Below are 18,851 nucleotides of genomic sequence, written 5' to 3'. Positions count from 1 at the left end.
TGATAAAGGTGACAAGTACTGGTGTTCACAGTTGATGACTTCTGTTTTTGTTTGCTTGCTTGTATTTAAAAAAAATCAAATATAAGACAATTTTACCTGAAATATTTGAAAATATAATTTTCACAGTTCCCAGGAATTAACAGTTCTTTCCTCTCATGCAAAAAGCATTTGTATTTGCATGATTTTACACGAAGGGTTTTTTGTTCGTTCATTTGTTTGTGTTTTGTTTGGTTTTCCCACCTAATAAAATGATAAATGTTATTTCACATATTTACAATGTATTTAGTGACTTTTTTCACTCTAAGTAGGAAGCAAAGACATGCATACTGAGGAACATACAATAAAGTCAGTTTAATTTTCTTCAAAGAAATTTACATTGAAAGTAATATGCAGCTTTAGCTGTCCTATGAAAAGAACCTGTATAACCAATGTATTGTCACAGCTTTTTCAAAAAAAATACTTCTCCAGTCCCTACTATGTTCTAAGTGCTATCTCAGTCTTGGTGTTATTTGTACATCAAGAAGGCCCATGTATTCTGATAGCCGTGTAGCATTACTCAGCAAAAAAAAACACAGCAAATGTAATTTAAAAATATATTTAAAAACTAAATTTAATACTCTGATAAGAAGAAAAACACAGCAGAAGAAAGCATAGGAAAACATTGATGTATTACTAAAAGGAGTGTCAAGAAAAACTTACTCTGATTACTAGTTATCACACTAAATTGATACTGATTTAAAAAATGTTAGCTACTTTCAGTGCAAATATGCTTGGAAGGAATGTTCCAAATGTAAAGAAAATGATACCTGGGAAAATTATTATTTTCCACAAGAATATTGAATGTAGAGAACTAACAAGTCATTAATGAAGCTGGAAGTAGTGAATAGAAGTATACCATCATGGCTCTTGTAAGTTATGCAGCATTCTACCACACAATTATTTTTGTTCTGACATTAGAGACCACATGCAGGTTTCCTATTGAGAGAAAACATGACCTAACTTCAGTCTTATGCTCTGATTATTTAAATAATAATAATAGATTAAGTGAGGATTGTAATGAAAGCAGATAGACCTTTCACAAAGCCTTTGCAAATTAATCAGGAAGAAAATAATCATGGTAAAAAAGTAACAGTCTATATGAAAGAAATTATTAGGATTATAAACACAAAAAGGAATTAATTCATGAGAATAGTTAAAGATTTGGAAATACTCTGTGAAGAAAGGAAATCAAGGTTAAAACAAAATTTTTTAAATTAGCGAAGTTGATATAATAGCATTGATATTTGTTTAAGGAACATTTCAGATCTGCGGTCACTGTGACAGGAAAAATTACAGGCCTTCTGTTGTAAATATTATATCCAAATTTTATATTAACTTTCTAAATAAACATTCTAGTGGGTACTTATCTGCTTCCTTATAATCAGTGGCATAATTAGTTTGAAATCTTATTTGATGTTTCTTTCCCTGAAGACATAAACTTCACAAGGAATAAATAGTATTTATCCTCTAAACTCTTAACTATTCAGGTTTCATTCCTATCAGTTCTTGGAACAAATAAGAATCAAATTGAGTAGGTATTTTCATATTAACAACTGTTCAATCAACCCAACTCATAGCATGGATTTCACTCTTCCTGACTTACAGATTTTTATTATTTATATTTTAGCTTGACAAAATTGATATTTTAAATGCTAGCAAAATTTTAACTATTAAAATCTTTGCATCAATAATATGTAAAGTTGGCAGGAACTGTCTCACAGTTGGCAAAGAGCTTGCCTACCAGGCACAAACAGTTTCTATTCCAGCATTGCACAAACAAACCCTTAAGATCACACTCATATTTCATCTTGGCACTTTGTAGGTACACACAGGAGGATCAGGGGTTCAAGATCATCCTTAAAAGCAAGGGATTTTAAAACTATTCCATGCATGCATATATGCCTCAAAGAACAATGATCTAAGTGGTTTTTGGTTTTTTTTTTTTTTTTTTTTTTTAGTAATAAAAGTTAAAATTGACAGTCTCATAATTTCACCATTTTGACACTTAAATACTAAAAAGGGAACTGAGGTGACTTATTTTCAGATAATTTCTTTACTTTTGTGAAGGTGAATATCTCCATACCCTAATTAGTCCATATAAAGACAGGGGAATTTTAGACTTCTGAGCTATTCAAAAAGACAAAAGTAAAACACCTACAAAGAACAACCTTTTCAACAGAGAAGCATTCGTTCTATTCCTGGCCATCCACAGCCGATAAAGGGAGGAGGAGTCTTTCTGTTCCTGGATGTCCACAGAACAATGGTGAGGCATAAGAAGGGCAAGACAGGGGCTGTCTTATTTCATTTTATTTCATTCTGCCTCAGTTTGGTGGGACTTACAGAACATGCAAAATTGAGAACAAAGTCTTAGCATTCTGATTTATCCATAGAAATTATTGACACAGAGATGTCAATCTGAGGATTGGTCACAATCTGTAAGCAGCAACAGAAGGCCACCAAGTGTCCTTAGTACCACCCTCATACCCCATAAGAGGAGAAAGAAGAATTTTAAAATCACAATATTAATGAAAAACATGCAATAAAGTAAAATACTATAACCCCACTTGTCTTTTCAGTGTGTGTGCGTGTGTGTGTGTGCGTGTATGTGTGTGTATGTATGTGTACAAATATGGCATCATCTTCTTAGGTAAAGGCAAGATTTGTGTCAGCAATGTGGTGTTGGTTAGAGGAATAGAAAATAATTCATGATGGAGGCAAATTTCAAACACTATAATGAAAAATACCCAAGCTGTGTGGAGCTTATTTTCAAGTACTGACTGCTGCTTAGTAGACTAAATATCAACTTTGAGTCGGCATTAGGGAAGTGTTCCCAGTCTTTCAGGGACCTAGAATGTGTTATTAATATAAAGCTAACCCAAGGCAGGCAAGGCTAGAAGGTAACGTGGCAAAAATAATTGAGTACTCAGGATTCTTTCCTCTCTTAGAGACACTCTGAGTCCTCAGCAACCCAAGTACACTTTAAAAAAATCTAAATTCAAGACTATGATTTCTTCTTTGGCTGGCACAAAGGGGTGAATGATAGTTTTCTTACCCAAAACCATCGTCACTTGGAGAGAAGAGCAATTTTATATCTTTTTAGTGCAAAATAAAAGGAGCAGAGAGCTTGCCACCAATTTTCTCTCTTATGTAGTATGCCCACCTGTCAACCAATGTGTGCTGTTTTTCTTTTATTCTATTAAAATCAACTTCATCTCTCCCTGTTTTTATACACTCTTTCCCCGTCACTCTAGTACATTTCATCTCTTATTGTTTCTCTTTAACAGCAAAATTTTCCTAAAAATAAAGCTTTCCAATTCTTTGTTTAAATTCTTGTGTTAACATGATTAAAAACATATGAATGTTATTTAAGGTTCTTGTAATGCAACAAAAAAATAGAGAAAGAAGTTGTAACTATAGGGCTGATGTGAAATGTTTTATTCCTAGGCCCAGTTGATATTGGGTAAACTTTAGCCCCATTAGTAAGTATTTATTGAGCATCTCATGGTGAAATAACCTCCTTGTGACTATTATGTAAATTCTTTGAAAACTGAAATGTATGGATAGATCTCTAAAACCTAAGAATGTAGTCAGATGGCATTCTGGTATTATAGTAAAGGTCTGTCCACTTCATTATAACATATCTATTGAATGTGCACACCAATATATTTGAAAAATAATGACTTATTTCTTTTTGCTCTATTATAAACATATTTTGTAAAATATATTCCATATAGCACATGGAGCTTTGAGCAATCTTCAAAGCACCTGTATTACTAGACCATGGCCCTTCATATCGATTGTCTCTTATGTTTCAATAACTCTCACTCTTTTGAGATGAAAGTTGTATTTTTTCCTGATGCCAGTGATCCACCACTCTCTCATTTGCTATCTCTCTCTGTTTCTCTCTCTCTCTGTCTCTCTGTCTCTCTGTCTCTGTCTCTCTCTCTCTCTCTCTCTCTCTCTCTCTCTCTGTGTGTGTGTGTGTGTGTGTGTCTGTGTGTCTGTATGTCTGTGTGCCTGTGTATATGTGTGCCTGTGTGTGTATTTGTGCAAGTACACTTATATGAATGGATGGATGGATGGATGGATGGATGGATGGATGGATGGATGGATAAAGTACACAAACAAAATCACTATTAGTTAATCTTGGATGGATGTCAATTTGACTTGTTCTGAAATCAACTAAGAATTTTTGTAAGCTATTATTTGAAAGGGGAAGACAAGCCCTAAATGTGGATGGCATTCTAAAGCCTCACCCAAGTAACAGTATGGGAAAGCAAATTTTGCTTTTTGCAAGTGTTCATTTACTGTTCCTGGTAAGATCATCTATCATCCTTCTACAATTCCTGCATTCCTTTGCTAACATTTGCATCAGTTTCTTTCTTATGGAAGATTTTGATTTATTTTATGTGTATGAGTGTTCTATCTATATGAAGCCTGTGTGCCAGAAGAGGACATCAGCCCACATTTCAGATGATGAGCCACCATGTGGTTGCTGGGAATTGAACTCAGGACCTCTGGAAGAGCAACCAGTGCTTTTAAGCACTGAGCCATCTCTCCAGCCCTTCATCAGTTTCTGAACTCCATAAACTGAAGGACAGCAGCTTACAGCACTCTCTATAGCCTTCAGCACCTAATTATACTTCTGAGCAATCAACCTTGCAAATGAAGCAACTACTGCATTCTATACCTCTCTGATGTAAGTCACTGGTGGACTGCAAAGACAATTTTATTTTAAGCCAATTTCCTAAAACTACTTTAATATGTATTGATTCTATTGTTTCTATACTTCTACTAATAATTAATAGATACATGCAGTAACCAAATTACATTTCTATACTTCAAATATGAATGTTTGAACTTTTTCAAGAAATATCAGTATTCATATCATCTAAAAAATTATGAAGGAAACCCATCTTCAACATTTCATTTTTTATATAAACATGTAGGCTAAATATTTATTTATTTTTACTTTATGTGCACACTTGAGTGCTCACACATATATATGTGTTCCAAAGTGGTCAAATTTATTGAGATTGGAGTTATTTGAGCTACCCACTGTGGGTGCTGGAAACAAAAGTCAGGTTATCTGTAAAAGATGCAAGTGCTCTTGGACATGGAGCCATTTCTCCACCCCAAGGAGATTAAATAAGAAGATTACTGAAAAATGTGATGTTTGAATGAGCTCTGTTCTCCTTAAGCAGGCAGAATCTAGTAATTAGGCATCAATTCTCAGGACCATTCAGTGTTTGCTTCTCAATAAAATCTGTTAAGACATACTGATACACTGCACTTCAGTTTCAAGGGCCCATTGTCCTTCTGCTCACCAGGTCTTCCATATTTCCAGTGGAACTATATGTACACAGGAACAAGACACATCTATTTAGAATAGAAGACTTCAAAACTCCCATTATTTATCATCAGATTGAGAGCTCCAGGGATTAATCATTCTGAACTTGCCCACAAGAAATGACACATTCTGATTGCATAAGCTGTCATGCAAGGTTACCCAGGAGGGTAGGGTTGTATTACTTTTGCTCATGTATTTGTGTTGTCAGTTTTACATGCTTCCAGTTTTTCAAAAGAGATTTGAAATGCAAGGCACAAGCTATACTCCAGGATATTTATTTGCATAATATGTATAGATCTTTTAATTTTCATTAAAATGACAGCTACTAGATTGAAGTGAAATAACAATTCCAAATAACGCTAACCTAGCAATTTCATGTTTCTATATTGAGGACTTGTGCCAATTAATAAAAGAATTCCATCATAGCAGAAAATAAGTATGTTTCTGGTTCCAAATGTAGGCCAAGTATAGGCAGCATCCCTCCCTAGGGTGTGAACAATCTAGATAATTGACTCATGTATCTTGGTTGGTGACTTTCATAGATGAAACTGCTTTAGGGAATAGAATCTGTAGCAGAAGAAGGTCTCCTGAGAATCAGTCTGTGGACAATAATGTCCCCATTTAAAAGTGTCAAGTATAAATAGTTGATCCTGCAATAAGCACACAAGGTAGTCTTTTTTAAACATTGGTTCCAAGTAACTTTTGAAACTATAAAAATATATGAATATATTATTAGTGTTCCTATATTTATGTTTTAAACTGTAAATACTGCAAGCTTTAATTCATATAAATTAATTTTTTAATGAACTAGGTTGTATAAGTGGCCGATGTGTGTAGATGAAGGTAGAATTGTATGACATCAACCAAGCTTATGCCATGCTTTATGCGAACCCCAGTTCATGCTCAAATATTGAGACTCTTTAGCAAGAGTCTTACAGCTGTTCAGAGGACGATGTTAGACAAAAATCTTATTCATATACTGAATACTCTAGTTGAGGTTAGACAGGTTAAATGCTTTCTTTGTGTACTAGTCTACTTCTTTAGAATATCTGCCTTAATGTCTACAACTGAGCATTTACTATGGCAAATAAATTTATCATTTCAGCTCCTTCTAATTTTTTCTCACATTTCATTTGACAGCATCTAAACTCTTATTTATTAGCCAAAAACATTAAGAGAGTATTCAGCTCCATTTTAGCATGTTTTATACTCTAATTCACACTCATAATAAATTCCTGTTATTTTACAAACACACATACACAGACACAGACACACACACACAGACACAGACACACACACACACACACACACACACATATTATAATTATTTCTCCTCATTTTTACTGGTCTCCCAGTTGTCTGTCTTCACCTATCTCAAAGTTGATAGGTTGTTACATTTATCCTTTCTTGTCATCTTCAGCATATTCAGATGATAGAACTGAGATATTATACTGTCTCCTTAAAAATATTTTTCTCAGTCTTTGACTGTGTAGTTGGCTCAATGAGAAATAAAAGAAAAAGCAAACATTGGCTACATAAACATATTGTTCTGAGTTTATATTTCCAGAAGCAGCAAGATGATGATGGGACAGAGAGAAACATGTCTCAGAAGGTCACTGTTCACCTTTCCTAATGGAAAGTCAAAGATGGAATGGATTTATGTTAAAAATATATTTTAAAATGGATTAGTATTCTACACATGAAGATATTTTCCTCTTTATTTTTATTCCCAGATAATAAAGTATAAATGTTTATACAACATTTATACTTTATCTGATATTGTATACATTGGGAATGATTTAAGACATATGGGATCACATGTGTAAGTTATATTTAATACTATTTTATTGTTTTTTGCAAAGGCTTCAAAAGGTGTCTGCTATCTTGATCTCTCTGGAATGTCCTGGAAGACTAATGCCACATGTATATTGAGGGGAAACACTATTATTATCTTCTACGACAAATGGCAATCTAGATGATTATAAAGCAAGCAGTCCCATATTTCAGTCTGTGCATTCAGTTGTTTGTCCCTGCAGATATGAACACATGGACACATTGTACATACAAACACCCATGAGACGAGAGAGAGAGAGAGAGAGAGAGAGAGAGAGAGAGACAGAGACAGAGACAGAGAGAGAAAGAGAGAGAGACCTCTCCTAGTTTCTGCTTCCATTTACACTTTAGGAATAAGAGTCTTTCATGTTCCTAAAATGTTATGTTGGTTAATTTTTTCTACTAAATTTATGGTTGTCTCATTTTTCTGCATATTTGGCTGAATAGTTTTTTCTTTGCAATTGATGAGAGAGTTGTCCCTGGGTATCTGTGTGGGACTGGTCTTCTAGGACACTCCACAGAGGCTAAAATTAAAATGGAATACTATTACACTGTAACTTAGATATACCCTCACACACCTTATATCATATCCAGTATATGACCACACCTAACATGATCTATATCTATATCTATATATATATCTATATCTATATCTATACCTATATAATTTTGTTTTGCTTTTTATTTTCTTCTTATGTTTGTTTGTTTTTACTTTATTATCTAGGGGAAATAACAAGGAAAAGTCTGAGCATGCACAGTACCAGTGCAATTTTCACACATTTTATTTTTTTTAATTTTTTTTATTCGATATAATTTATTTACATTTCAAATGATTTCCCCTTTTCTAGACCCCCGCTCCCCGAAAGTCCCGTAAGCCCCCTTCTCTTCCCCTGTCCTCTCACCCACCCCTTCCCACTTCCCCGTTCTGGTTTTGCCGAATACTGCTTCTCTGAGTCTTTCCAGAACCAGGGGCCACTCCTCCTTTCAGGTTGGCTTCAGAGTCAGTGACATGAAGGGGTAACAAGATTATAGAGACAAAACAGACCAAGTGGTTGCCTATTGGTCCTGTTGCTTTGGGCTAAGTCCAGTAGGGTCAGGGAGTAGCAACTCTTTTCCCGCCCCTTTCCTTCTCCTTTCACCTTCTATTATTTCTAGACTGTAATTTAATCATCAAACTGTGAAGTCATCACTCTCCCTGTAAAGGGACCATTTCTCTCTACAGTAACAATCTCTTTCCTCAGGAATGGTTTGGCATATGTGTAATAATCCTCCTGGATCTCTGTTTTAATAGAGATCTTACTAAAGGTCTTACTCCATTTTAATAGAGGCTCCCAGGTATCCAGTCAAAAATGTCCACACCCTTCTCTCCCAGACATCGGTCAGCATGACTCCTTGTACTCTGTTACTCCTCTAAACTGTATTCCTATCAACTGTACATTAATCTACTTTATTCCTTCTCTCGCACCACAAGAAACAATTAGTGGCCTCTTTTATTATTTGTAGCCACACACAAAGCAAGTTCTTAAAAAATAATGCACAGTTTTAATGATTTCAGAGAAAATAACTACATTTTGTCAAATAATAATTAATAGGTAAATGAAAGGAAAATAGGTAAAAGGAAACTAAGCAACTACAAAATAATGTAAAAAAGGTACATTTTAAAATTAGATTCAAGATATGTGATCATATATACAAAAATAACCTCAGAATATTTCATGCTTTTACTTCTAAAATTTTTATATTTCCATTACAAAATACTGAGTCTTCTTTTAGAAAACTGTTTTTCAATGTGATAACTATGTCAGAATTTCTGTATATAAAATCATACCTTTACACTAATAAAATGTTAGAAGTATTTCTGAAATGGTATTCATTAGCTATTATATGGGAGAATTAAATGATATACTATTTCTCAAATTGAAAAGTATCAGCTCATATTATCTGTCTCAAAAATATCTTCTGAATATACTTTATCCTAACATTAAAACATTATCTAAATACTTTATATATTTGAAATTGTAATTGAGTCATCATTTCTCTCAATGTAGATCCTGGAACTGCTACGTTTAAAATTGCAAGTGCATTCAAGGTAATTTACTCCAGAACTGTGTAATAAGATTAATGATTTGATGATGTTTTATTAGGGAACTGCATGAGATTTTTTTTTATTTTACACATATAACAATTGAAGTAATAGTTATTTTTTATTTTTATTTTTTTAGAGTTAGAATCATGGTGGGATTAAGAATATGGTATGTTTTGTTCTGTACCAATTCTCAGGAGTTTCCCATTAAGCGAATTTTGTACTTTAATATGTAATGTAAATAGCGACTCACTCATTAATCTGTCTAGGGTTAAAGTAAACCTACCAGAATTTCTCAAGTATATTCAGGTTTTTTTTTTTTATTTTATTCGATATATTTTTTATTTACATTTCAAATGATTTCGCCTTTTCTAGCCCCCCACTCCCCGAAAGTCCCATAAGCCCCCTTTTCTGACCCTGTCCTCCCACCAACCCCTTCCCACTTCCCCGTTCTGGCTTTGCCCTATACTGCTTCACTGAGTCTTTCCAGAACAAGGGGCCACTCCTCCTTTCTTCTTGTACCTCATTTGATGTGTGGATTATGTTTTGGGTATTCCAGTTTTCTAGGTTAATATCCACTTATTAGTGAGTGCATACCATGATTCACCTTTTGAGTCTGGGTTACCTCACTAAGTATGATGTTCTCTAGCTCCATCCATTTGCCTAAGAATTTCATGAATTCATTGTTTCTAATGGCTGAATAGTACTCCATTGTGTAGATATACCACATTTTTTGCATCCACTCTTCTGTTGAGGGATACATGGGTTCTTTCCAGCATCTGGCAATTATGAATAGGGCTGCTATGAACATAGTAGAGCATGTATCCTTATTACAAGGTGGGGAATCCTCTGGATATATGCCCAGGAGTGGTATAGCAGGATCTTCTGGAAGTGAGGTGCCCAGTTTTCTGAGGAACCGCGGAAAATTTCCAGACTTATTTCCAGAGTGGTTGTACCAATTTGCAACTCCACCAGCAGTGGAGGAGTGTTCCTCTTTCTCCACACCCTCTCCAACACCTGCTGTCTCCTGAATTTTTAATCTTAGCCATTCTGACTGGTGTAAGATGAAATCTTAGGGTTGTTTTAATTTGCATTTCCCTAATGACAAATGAAGTTGAGCATTTTTTAAGATGCTTCTCCGCCATCCGAAGTTCTTCAGGTGAGAATTCTTTGTTTAACTCTGTACCCCATTTTTTAATAGGGTTGTTTGGTTTTCTGGAGTCTAACTTCTTGAGTTCTTTATATATATTGGATATTAGCCCTCTATCTGATGTAGGATTGGTGAAGATCTTTTCCCAATTTGTTGGTTACCGATTTGTCCTCTTGATGGTGTCCTTTGCCTTACAGAAATTTGTAATTTTATGAGGTCCCATTTGTCAATTCTTGATCTTAGAGCATACGCTGTTGGTGTTCTGTTCAGAAACTTTCTCCCTGTACCGATGTCCTCAAGGGTCTTCCCCAGTTTCTTTTCTATTAGCTTCAGAGTGTCTGGCTTTATGTGGAGGTCCTTGATCCATTTGGATTTGAGCTTAGTACAAGGAGACAAGGATGGATCAATTCTCATTCTTCTGCATGCTGACCTCCAGTTGAACCAGCACCATTTGTTGAAAAGGCTATCTTTTTTCCATTGGATGTTTTCAGCCTCTTTGTCGAGGATCAAGTGGCCATATGTGTGGGTTCATTTCTGGATCTTCAATCCTGTTCCATTGATCCTCCTGCCTGTCACTGTACCAATACCATGCAGTTTTTAACACTATTGCTCTGTAGTATTACTTGAGGTCAGGGATACTGATTCCCCCAGATATTCTTTTGTTGCTGAGAATAGTTTTAGCTATCCTGGGTTTTTTGTTATTCCAGATGAATTTGATAATTGCTCTTTCTACCTCTGTGGTTATTTTTAAAAAGCCAATTTTTAATCTCTTGATTTAAATATTATAAGAATCCAGTAATCTATAATTATTTGCTATTTTAAAGACACTTTTCTAAGAATTAGCATTGCTCTTATTTAAAGAAAAAAAGCCTGTCTCAATAGGTCATCAAACTGCATTACATCTAACTAACAAAGTAAGTTAGTTAGATCTCACTAACATAAAGTACAAAACAGCATATTTATTATTAAATTTATACCCCAAAATAAAACATAAAGCATTATACATAATAATATCCAGTCATGTGTGTCTCAACATATCTCATATCTGTACAGGGCAAGAAAATGATTATCGTAAGAGTAAGAGAATGCCATCAAGTGCACTTTCCCATAAAGATGTGGTATCTTGGTATCCTGCACTTGTACTAGCTCAATGGTGATTAAACTGAAATATTTGATGAATCATCAAAAAAGATGTCTATTGTAATCACCATTGAGAATACATAGCTATATTAGATATTCTATTTAAAATAAATTTTAATTATTTTAATGCAGATTAAAAAAGTCAGAAACACATCAGAAACGTAAGGTGAAAGAAAGGTACTCAGATAATGCAGCTAGGATGCAGAGGCTGTGAAAACAAAGACCTGAAAATTAGACAAATCTATGAGAAGCACTCACACTGATGACTTCATCCCCCCTGGCTTATTCAGTATCGAATCATCAATGAAATAAAGGACTATGACGTCTAATGCATTCATGGTCCAATCACATCCCAGTATCGTCAGTTGCAGTCAAGCCTTCAACACTTCTGCCTTCTTTACCCTTTTTTACTTAATATTTAAGCCACAACAATAGCATCTTATTTTAATTTGAACACACCTAGAAAATAATGGAAAATCTCTCTCTTCATTGTTAAAATGTGTTTAATGAACTAGATAGGTATAAGATTTTTCAGGGGGAAAAAAGGAAACAATGAAATGAAAGGGTTTTTTGATGTTATTGCTGTTTGTTTTTTGTTTTTTTATATTTTCTTTATTTACATTTTAAATGTTTTCTGCTTTCCAGGTCTCCTCTTCAGAAAGACCCTATCCCATCTCCTCTCGCCCTGCCTCTATGAGGTTGCTCTGCCACCCATCCACTCCCATTCTCCAGCCCTGGCATTCCCTTACACTGAGACATTGAACACCCTCAGGCCTGAAGGCCTCTTCTCCCACTGATGTCCAACAAGGCCAACTTCTGCCACATATGTGATCAGCACCATGGGTCTCTCAATTTGTATTCTTTGGTTGGTGTTCCCAGAGTGTCTGGCCTGTTGACAGTTTTGCTCCTTTCATGGGGCTGCAAAACCCCCTCAGTTTCTTCTGTCCCTTCTCCATCTCCTCCATTGGGGAGCCCATGCTCAGTCCAATGGTTGGCTGTGAGCTTCCTCCTCTGTATTTGCCAGTTTCAGGCAGAGCCTCTCAGGAGACAACCATAGTAGGTGTCTATAATCAAGCACTTCCCGGCATTCCACAATAATGTCCAGGTTTGTGGCTGTATATGGGATGGATCCCCACCTTGGATGGCCTTTCCTTCAGTCTCTGCTCCACACTTTGTCTCCATATTTCCTCCTTTGAGTATTTTGTTCACCCTTCTAAAAAGCGCTGAAGCATCCCCATTTTGGTCTTCCTTCTTCTTGGGCTTCATATGGTCTGTGAATTGAATCTCGGGTATTCCGAACTTTTAAGTCTATCCACTTATCTGTGAGTACATACCACGTTTGCTTCTTTGTGACAGACTAACTGGTGCTAACATAAATTTTTAAAAATTATTAGAAGGCATTTATTAACTATTTAAATTATCCTTTTTCTTTGCACCACCTATCAGGTGGAACAGAAGCTTATTATTTGATAGGAAGCCTGAGTATTCCTCCTTATCATTGTGGAAAAACAAATTGTCTTCATGCTTTTTGATAGCTTAGGTATTTCTACTTGTTTCTACGACGTACTTCACTTAACATTTTGAAAAACTTAAAAGTAATAAGATGTGAATTATTTGATATTTCTTACTTGCCAGTAGCTTCCCTGCATACATAAAGACAAAAAGCGCTCTGTATTACAAATTTGGCTGGGTAAGCCATTAGTGACACTACAAGTTAGATAAATTAGAGTTACCAGAGAGGAATATAAAGAAACCACAGATGAGTCTGGGATTTATCTAGTAATAAATGATCAGTTTCTGTGTATTTCTAAGTCTCCTCTTCAAATCTACACCCTATAGAGACAAGACACTTAGGCTACTCAACAGGGACAAATTTTAACTGCAATGTAGAAAGGGGAAAGGTGCCTTTTAAGAAAAGTAATATTCCTGTGTCCAGTATAACTAAATACAAAGCAATGTTGCTCGTATGTTCAACAAAATCTATTTAATATATTCATTAACATGCTTACATTATTTAAAAATATGTTATAAGTGTATCTACATAAGATATTTCATTAATTACACAGTATATATAATCCTTGAATTACATGTAATATAAATTGACATAAAAATTTAAAATAATGTTCTTTTGAAATTATTAAATGGAAAATACATGTTAAAGTTCCATATATTCTTCAAATTTAATTTTATAGAAAAATCTACTTTATCTAGTCACCTAGGATTTTAGAACATTATCAAGAAAAATGTGAAATATTCATAATACATATTTCTGCCTCTGGAACTTTTTTATAAAGCTGAAACTACTGAAAAATATCATATAATAATATGTACATGTTTATCTTCTTTGGTACAGTTCTGAATGTTCCATGAAAATATGGATAGCATTGTATTTATAAGAAAATCTTTAAACCACTCACTCATAATTATTGAGATACTTTCAATTGTGAGATTGATTACTCAGAATAGATATGAACTTAATTTATCCTCCTAAGTTTTTCTGTGTTAGGTGGCTCATCAAAGCCCTATAGGCAAACATTAATTGAAGTTATTTCTCACAGATGCATCTTCCTAAAAAAGAATATTATACTTCAAAACCAAATATGTGAAATCACTGGGTTATGTCAAATATGTACACATGATTGTCAAAGTGTTTAAAACAGCAAATTAAAGAGAGACTGGCAAGAGTATAGCGTATGATTCAGACATTTCTTGAAGAGTAAGATTTTTTAGAGATCAGATTATCCATCTCTACATCAAAGTAATCTGATGGAAATTGAGTTATATAGAATAGTGGAAATGTTGAAAAATGTAATTCAGAAATGATTTGAATTCCTAGGCAACTTGTACATGGTTGATTGATTCCCCTCTCCAATCATTCCACAGCCTAGAGGAACTGCATTCTTTCAGTTCCCTGGAAACATTAAGGACATTTCTAGTAAGTGTGACTTCTGTGCTAGTGCTCTCTGCTTAGTTAAATTCCATTCATCAAAACAATATGGAATAAAGATGCTCAGTGGCTTTCAAATTCAGGAACTGACAACAGGCCTTGTAACTCATTAACACCCTAGGCTGCAACAAAGGCAAGATAGTTATTGAGGACTTTAACCATGAAATGCTGTTCTATGATGAGTCAAGGGGACTCCTTAGCTTAGCAGGAGGTAAGAGACAGCTTTAGAAAGAAGGCTGTTTCTAGTAGTTTCTCATACTATTTTACATCTGATTATCACTGTCCTTTATTCGAACAACCAATTAATTTCTATCAGGGACTATAGCAAGTCTCCCTTTATAGAGAGATACATAACAAACCACTGCAGCAGGCTGTTCTACTTATTAACAGCAACATTCAAATAATTCATAGTTAACAATGTTAAATAGTCAACTGTACCATGTAAAAGGACAAATTTCTCTTGACAGATTCAAAACTAAGGACTAATGCTACAATATTGTACTAAAAATAAAAATAACATGGAAAAATCAAATATTTTGGTAGAAATGATGTAACTGTCAGGCTGTGGAGTTCAAATTCAAAACCATTTAAACATGTATCCCTGTGTAAGTTTCTTTTATTCACTATGTATCTGTCTCATGGCAAACTCCTAGTAAATGCCTTTATTCATGTGGTACCTTCTGTACCACATGAATTGACTTTGTTTTCTGGCATTTTAATTTTTGATAGTGTTTTTAATTTAAATCATTTGGAAATATCCATAAATAAAGTAGAATTTTAATTCCTGTTTTCTGATCCTTCTGAATCAGCGGGAACTCTGTGTGTCTTTCATGTTATCTTTAGGGAATCATTAAAATAACTGGAATTTTATAATTAGCAAACCTGGCTCAGTTTGTCTTTTGCCTCCTAAAATATAAACTAATCAACAATCAGCCTGAAATATCAAAAGCAAGAAACAAAAACGAAGCCCCATCATTTGGAGTCTCAATGGGTGCTTACTGCTTTTAAGCACCTGTCTTGATTTCAAGTAGCAATGTTAATGGAATGGGGTATCTGAGCATTTTGTAACTGCAGGCAAACTTACTTCTCATTATTAACATAGTACAAAGAATGAAAGTAGACTTGGAAACATCTGAGGGAATGAGTGTTTGTATGTCTAGCTGACAGCACAATGCAGGTACAATAAGGAAAATAAACAAAACAGAACAAGACACATTCACTATTCTCATTCAGAAAGCATAGCTCTCCCAAGAAAAATGACTACACAAAACCATTTTTATTTATAAAACTCTGAAAATCCGGGTAAAAGATGAAAACCACTGTTTCTGTTCCTTCTACTTTATAACCTTATTGATCAGAATGCTATAATTCCCATGACTCCAAAGGGAAAAAAATAAGCCAGAGTGCAATTATTTAGAATGAAGGTGTGGGACCAGTTGCAATCAATAACCTAACCCCACAAGCAATATAAAGTCATATTTAGAAATGCTGTCACAGGGAATTTCTATAATACTGATTTGACCCTAATTGAGCATACCATTAACTTACTGTGCCTGTTGAATTATATCTATGCAATTATTTTGGATTTTAAAATTCCTTTGACTGGTCACAAACAGCCCCTCCCCATTTTGATACCTTCTTCTGTTGATGAAAAGAAGTCAGGCTCTGGGCAGTATGGAATATTATTGTGAATGTTACCATTTTAAATATGCAGCTCTATGCATTGAACATATACAAATTGCTAATGTCACTGCACACACACACAGACACGTGCACACACACACACAAACACACGCACACACACACACACACGCACACACACAAACACACACACACACACACACTGCTGCATCTGTTTCTGTTGTCTGGGTGGATAAGGTTCCAAGTTAGAGATTAATCCTCCTTTTCCTAGGAGTCAATACTTGCCCTCAGCAGTTTGTTGTCTAAAGGTGAGAAACTACAAAAATTCTCCCTGTCCACATTAGTGTAACAAATACATTCAAACACAAAGAATCAATCATTTGATTTCGCACAGGAGGGGACTGAACATGGGGAGTTGAGAGGGGCTTGAAAAGGAAGTGAGGCAAATAATGCAATTCTATTTCAATAAACATATTTTTTAAAAAACTAAAGAAATTAGGTGATAAAAATTTCAAGTAAGTTTTATTTCTAAATTATTTCATTTTCTTACACTTTTGTTCACTATATGGTTGTCACTAGCTATAAACAGAATATAAAAATAGAAGATACATTTTTAATTAAGGCTTCAACTTTCATGACCCAGGTCTAAAAGTAACCAAGCTGTTTACATGCAGAGATTTTTAAGGGAAATCATTAATTTATGCATGTAAATTACTAAACAAAGAGAACAAATGGGTATGCATAAATAAACCAGTTTACTTTTTAATCATCTATTGAAAATAGTTTGTTTTTTAATACAGCATATTCTGATTATTATTTCTCTTCTCATAATTCATTCAATATAGATCCCTTGTCCACTGTTATCCTAATCCCCATCTTTTCTGTCTCTTGCTAATAATCAGATAGGCTCCTAAAGAATAATAATAAAATAAAATTAAAAAAAAACACACACCAGAATAGGCCAAAACAAAAAGAAACAGAATACGATATATATATATATATGTGTGTATATATATATATATATATATATATATATATATATATACACACACATATATATATATATATATTCCTACACATAGTAATATCATAAAAACAAAAATCTGGAAGCAATGATAAGTACATTTGTGGGAAAAGGAAACTGACAAAGAGCATTATAAAACAATTGTGTTTGTTAGGTTTTGTCCTTCCAGACTTGGGACCTGCCCTTAAGAGTATTTTATGTCCTCTGTAATACTCCATTGGAAAGGACTAAATTTTCATTTGTGAGTAATTCTCAACTGTAGAAATCTTCTGGGTTAGGGGTGGGGCTTGTGTTCACCTCCTTTCTCAAAGTTGGGATACCATTTATTACAGAATTATCCAGAACCTGCATATGCTACCACAGTCCCTGAAAGTTATGCTCATGGTCCAGCTCTGTTTTGAAGGCTCTGTTTGCTTAGTTTCTTCTGACCACCATGACTCTTACCATCTCTGTGTCTTCTCTTCTGCAGTTTCCTGAACCCTAACAAGATGGATTTGATGGAGACATAAATTTGTAACTGAATGGCCCAAGGTCTCTCACTCGGTATGCATTATCTAGTTGTGGGTCTCTGAATTTGTTCCCATCTGTTAAAGAGGAATCTTCTATTAACAGCTCTTAAGAAAATATAATTATGAAGTTCATAGGTAAATGGAACGACCAAGAAAAATATCATGCTGAGTGAGGTAACGCAGACCCAGAAGGAACACTATGGTATATATTCTCTCATGAGTGGATGCTAATTTTTAAGTTTTAGACAGCCAGTCTGATACAGACTTTTCGATACAGAATTTTCAAGGGAAAATAGTTACTTTAAACATTTTGCTCACATCCAGCATAGATTACATCCCCAACAGTGTGGATGTCGAAAAACTACTCCCTTTTTCTTTGAAATACATATTTTAGATACTTGTATTATTTCTTTAAAAATGTGTAGAATATTCTGGGAATCCCTTATAGCTTACTATTAATTTGAGGGATCATTTTTTTTGTTCTTTCTTTCTTGTATAACAGAAGAGTCAAATGAAGCAAACATAAAATAAAATGAAAAGTCAGAAAAGCAAGGATTACAATGGATGAGTGCATATAGAAATGCTATTTGTAGTTTCCCTGGTTGGTTTCATCCCAGTGTGAGCATTTCTTCTACTGTTAAGAAAATCTCCTTGGGATATCGAGGGCAGCGGCGGCAGCAGCGGCAGCAGTGGCTGCTCCAGCTGAAGGGCCATCAGCAGTGGAACCAAGGCGTCACAGGGACCAATTAGGCCCTGCGCCCACGACCACTGACCTTCGCTGACCAGCCGGACAGCAAGCAGCTGCAGTTGTGCGGCGCCTTTCCTGCACGGAGGCCACTTCAGAACTCGGCCTCCCACCAGTCAGGAGAGGAGGATCCATCTTGGTTCCGTACTCCAGGAATCGGACAGACTGAGGTACACAAACATAATCCGAGGCCAACACCGCGGTGGTCTGAGCCCGACGGGCGTTGGCCTGCACCCAGGCCCTGGGCGGGTCGGGGGGCCATCGGGGTGCCAACCCAACCAGGAGGTTTTTTGCCCAGGCCTGCGAGCGCGCCGCCGCCATTTTGCCTGCAGGACGACAGAGAGCTCAGGCGGGCAGACCTGTAACAGGCATAGCCTAAGGCTAACAAAG

This window comes from Apodemus sylvaticus, chromosome 5 (assembly GCF_947179515.1).
Source record: "Apodemus sylvaticus chromosome 5, mApoSyl1.1, whole genome shotgun sequence".
Classification (NCBI taxonomy): domain Eukaryota; kingdom Metazoa; phylum Chordata; class Mammalia; order Rodentia; family Muridae; genus Apodemus; species Apodemus sylvaticus.
Note: the sequence above shows the minus strand (reverse complement) of the source record.